This window comes from Arachis ipaensis, chromosome B06, assembly GCF_000816755.2.
Source record: "Arachis ipaensis cultivar K30076 chromosome B06, Araip1.1, whole genome shotgun sequence".
NCBI classification, from domain to species: Eukaryota; Viridiplantae; Streptophyta; class Magnoliopsida; order Fabales; family Fabaceae; genus Arachis; species Arachis ipaensis.
Genome location: NC_029790.2, coordinates 30,063,207 through 30,068,450, shown reverse-complemented (window position 1 = coordinate 30,068,450; position 5,244 = coordinate 30,063,207). Strand labels below are relative to the sequence as shown.

Below are 5,244 nucleotides of genomic sequence, written 5' to 3'. Positions count from 1 at the left end.
ATAATAAAAGCATGTATATATAAGATTCAAAAAAAGCCTTATGCATTCTTATTTATATAAAGTAGGAGAGTTAAAAGTAACATAAACATTTAGTAAAATTCGAGGTTCTGAATACTGAACCAGCATTGAACTGCTCTAACTACTAATTCACTGGTTTATTGGTTCAACCAGTTCTACCGTTTTGTAATAAAATAAAAAATAAAATATAAATAAACACACTAAAACATAATTACAAGGTTCTGAAAACCGGACCGGTCATCGAACTGCTCAAGTCACTGGTTCATTGGTCCAACTGGTTCAACCGGAATAACCGTTTTATAATAAAATAATAAATAAAATATAAATAAACACACTAGAACATAATTATAGTTTAACATAAACTTTAAAATGTCATTCAAATTTAAAGCACTACATAAAATATCATCAACCAAAATCTTAACTTTTCTGGTTATAAGTTTAAAACAAGGTCTATTGTTACTTAAGCTAAGAGCATAGATCAGACAAAAAATGAAGTGTTAACTTCTTCAATTATAAGTTTAAGAGCTTTGTGATATAGTAAGAGTACTAAGCACCAACTTATGGCAATATGTACTATCAAAGGATACATACGCTCATGTTTTGTGTGTTTGTTGCCACTTTGTTTGGCTAATCAAGTTTAGTTTTAAAGTATGAAATCTCAAAGATTCTAGACGGTGATTTCTTAACCAATAAAGTAAAACTAACAATATTCAAACTTTACACACAGTTACTTTCAAGTTTCAAGTTGACATAATAGTGATTAATCACATATCATTTCAGTGTTTTACTATATTTAATGGTATTAATACAGACAAATGATAATTACCTAGTTTCTGATGGCTAAAACAGTAAAACATAGTTGCTAAAATATCATTAAGACGATAATTATTTGAGTTTATTTCAATACATAATTTGTTATATTTTGTGATTAAATTACAAGTATTCCTTTAGGAGGCATTTGTTTTGTTTTTTGGTTTATAAGTAGTTCATAGAAACTCAACCTGACAAAGCAGGACAATCCATTACACAGTACTTGCAATAACCAAAACATCAATATCAAGAACCTGCCATAACTTGCGAGTTCATTTCAATACCCATTTTCTTGTTTTACTAAGATGTTGTTATCCATGATTTCTAATTTTTAACACAAAAATTAACATGCTTTAACGAAGATTAACAAAGTTTTCAACCCAATTTTAACAATCTCAGCATAATGATTAACAACAGAAAAAAAATACTGAATGAGGCAATGAGCACAAAATTTATCACCAAGAAATTTTAACAAAATTTAACAACAGAAAAGAAAAGCAAGAACAAGGTAGTAACAATTTATCAGCATCAATTTATCATCAATATAACAGAGTTAACCAACCTAGAACAAGTAAGAACAAGCTAGTAAGCCAGTAACAGAATTGAAATTTATCAAGAAGCAGTGAGCACTAACTGAGCATCCGAGGCATTGCCTTCGGCGAGGGCAGTGACCAGAGATTTGCGGGAGAGCGACGGACGACGGGAAGCTGGCAACGAACACTGGCGAGCTGGCGACGGACGACGGGGATCTGGCCACGAACGCTGGTGAGCTGGCGATGAACACGACGGATGGAAGACGGCGGAGCAGAACCTGGAGACGCTGGCGTTGGGCGAACGGCAGGGGCCTTCGAGCAAGATAAACCAGGAGGAACGGCGAACAACCACGATGAACCAGGCGGCGATGGTGAGGCCACCGGCGGCGCGATGAAAACTAGGGTTTTCAAGGAAGAATGGGAAGAGCTTTGGTACAACCTCTGCCGCTCTGCAGTGAAATTGAAAGGGGAGACTAGAGAGACTGGTTTGCAAGGTTCTGAAAACCGAACCGGTCATCGAATTGCTTTAGTTACTAGTTTACTGGTTTATAGGTTTAATTGGTTCGACCGTGATTAAACCGAAAAAATTATTTTATAATAAATAAAATATAAATAAACACACTAAAATATAATTATAGTCTAATATAAACTTTAAAATATTATCCAAATTAAAAATACTACATAAACCAGAATGTTATAATCTCATTCAAATACAAACTTAAAAGTCAAATAACAAAAATAACCAACCAAACATAAAATGCCAGCATCCAAATTTATCATCAATCATCAAAATCTGCCACAACTTACTGCAGATTTGCTTCATTGATATCATTAACTACTTGGACCAGAAAAATTAAGTGGTGCAGCATAACATGTACTACTACCACCACCACCACTTTCATCTAAATCAGCATTAATATCATCTATAAATGTACAATTAGATTTAATTTTTATTGTGCAAATACGACTACTCATACTCTACCAGCAACAACATATAACTTGTGAGAAAAAAAAAAAGAGATGAAAGTATCTATTATCTCTGAGGTCCTTCTCAAAACCGTTTATTATTAGTACTAGACTTATCAACCAACCCCCTTTGATCTTACTACTCTTCATTCCCTGTATTGTAAGCAAACCCACCACCATCATTATTATCATCATGTAATACATCATCGCTAGTCATTATTAATTAATTACCTCCAAATCAAGCTTCTTTCTAAACCCTTGTGGCTTGCGAGACTTGTTTATGGATATGCCTAATAGAACAACCAGAGGAGATCAGTTTTTTATTTTTTCTATCATGTGAATTTTCTGTTTGTGGAATAAAGTGTGTTAGATATCAAGCTTGTGATTTATCCATGCTTACATCATTATAGCTTCATCAAGATGTACCACCACTCTTGCAATGAAATGAAAAGCCTTGTTATGAATGCCAAGAATAAAATTAATTGAATTATTTAGTAAAGAAACTCTATTCCCCTGTTTTTGTAGCGTGTGTGATAACTATGTTATATGAGTGCTTTATGTGAGTGATATGAGTGGTTTATGTGAGTGATATTGATATTGAAGATAATTAACTCATGAAAGTGTGTTTTTCATGATTAACTCATTCTGTGCTTATTAATAAACTTTAAACTATAAATCAATCTAAAGTAATCCAAACATACATTTTAAGAAAGATGTTATTATACATCTTACTGCATTTAGTAAAAATAATATGAAACGAAATTGGACTATGAAAAGTAAGAAAAATTCTTTCATGAGTAAGGGAGTGGAGAGGAATACTAACATTTAATTTGATTGATCAATAATTAATAATGATGAGGAAGTCTCAGGTATGTGGCAAAGACAATGATGAGGACAAGAACAACAATAGTAAGAATAAGCTAAGAAAGGGATTATGGTCACCAAAAGAAGATGAGAAGCTCATGAAGTACATGATGAACAATGGACAAGGTTGTTGGAGTGAAGTGGTTAGAATGCTGGGTTGTAAAAGTGTGGCAATTATTAATCAATTATATAACCATTAATCAAAATTATTCAACAGCAATGTTTAGCAATTAGCACCCAACAACTAATCAATGCGTCAACAATTAATCATGCTTCAAGTCTTCAACAGCAAGATTTAGAACAATTAATCAATGCTTCAACTATTATTATTACAAAGAACAAAAATTATACCTAGGGTTAGAAGCCGGAAGCCTGAAAAAATGCAAAGTTGACGGGGACAGTGGCTGGCAAGAGGCAAGACAGTGGCTGATGGGTGGAAGGGGAAACAGATCTGGTGCCGGCGGGAAGACATTGCGCGACGGAAAGTGGCTGCACGAAGCCGCGAACAGAGGTGACTGACGTTAGCTTCACGGACTGCACGGCGGCGGCGGTGACTGACAGAAGTTGCGCCAGAAGCTCCAACTGCTGCACTGTTGCTTCTAGGGGTGGCAAAGCGGGCCGGCCCGCCCCGTCCCGCCTAGGCCCGCCCTATAAACAGGGCGGATCGGCCCGTCCTGCCAACTAAAATGGGTTCAAAATGCTAGCCCGCCCCACTTTATGGCGGATTGGCGGGTTGGCGGGCTAGCCTGCTTGACTCTTTTTTTTTTTTTGAAAAATAAAATTCATTAAAATTAACCAAAAAATAATAATTAAAAAATTAAATACAAATAAAAAATAGTAAAATTATAATATAATTTTTTTACTATTTTTTTTAAATTTTTAACTTCAATAAAATTGTTCAAAATAATATTTGTCAATAGAATTATCTTTATTTTAAAAAATAAGTCACATAATTTGAGCATATATACGAAATTGTAAAATAAAATAAATAAAGTTAATAACTAAAAGAAGAATAAAAACAAAAAATAAAAAAAAAGTGTTTAAAATTCTATAATTATTAATTTTATAATAGTAATCACTCTTTTAAAAAATAAAAAAAAGAAAAATAAAAATATTTGGCCCGGCGGACCGCCCCGCCCCGCCCCGCCAAAACCCGTCAATTCGGAGGTGTGTGTTTGGCGGGTTTTTTTAATTTGGCGGGTTCCAAATCCTAGCCCGACCCGCTTTTTTAGCGGGTTTAGCGAATCGGCCCGACAGATTCAACCCGTTTTGCCACCCCTAGCTGCTTCGCGTTCTGCAATACTTCAGCGTTCTGCTTCTGTGTGCTGGAGAGGAGAGGCCGAGAGGGGTGCTTGCAAATGTTAGGCATTAGGGTTCACAAGTCACAACCAAGCATCAACGCACCGTTTTTGAATTTTCATTTTTGACCCATTTCAAAAACCGTCCGGTTCACAGTTCGATTCGATCGATCGGTTCTCGGCCGGTTCAACGGTCTAATATCGATTTTTGAATTTGGCGTTTTTTGCTTCTAACCGAATTGCATTTGGCATCGGTTCACGATTCGACCGGTTCAATCGACCGATTCGAACCAATTTTTAGAACCTTGCTGGTTTCTCAATTCAGAAACCCTTTTTTTTAAATAGCAGAACATCATGATAAATGGGAAGAATTGAGAAAGGCCCATGTCATACTATTATTCGTCTCAAAAATTTAAATAAATAAAAAAAGGGATGCTCCTATAAAGATGCATGAAACGTCTTTTTGTAAAGACGCTTACGTGTTGTTGTATTATTGGACGTTTTAATGAACCGATTTTTTTAAATTTGTTAACTAACCAGAATAAATTCGATTTTTTATAATAATAATCAATGTTATGAAATCGGACCAGATTGGCCAGTCGAATCGGTTTAACCGGGAACCGGTGTGAAAAAACGATCCGGTCCACTTTTTGAAACCGACAATTTCCAAACTGCTAAAAAATTGATAAAAAACCGACCGGTTCTTTTAAAACAGCGTTGCTTCATTAATTTTTAAAAAGAAAAAAACAAAGCAA

The 5,244-nt window shown here is 34.9% G+C and overlaps 1 protein-coding gene across 4 annotated transcripts in view; it reads right to left on the bottom strand.

Annotated features, from left to right (window-relative positions):
* Positions 1-1,900, bottom strand: part of LOC107648690 (mitochondrial inner membrane protease subunit 2) — a 4,721-nt gene extending 2,821 nt beyond the window's left edge. The window contains exon 1 of one of the 4 annotated variants that reach the window (XM_021104354.1): positions 1,482-1,900. The gene's annotated coding sequence lies outside the window, so the exon portion shown is untranslated. Of the gene's footprint in view, positions 1-1,390 lie in introns of all 4 variants that reach the window. The other 3 variants (XM_016352503.2, XM_016352501.2, XM_016352502.2) reach the window with 3 other exon arrangements.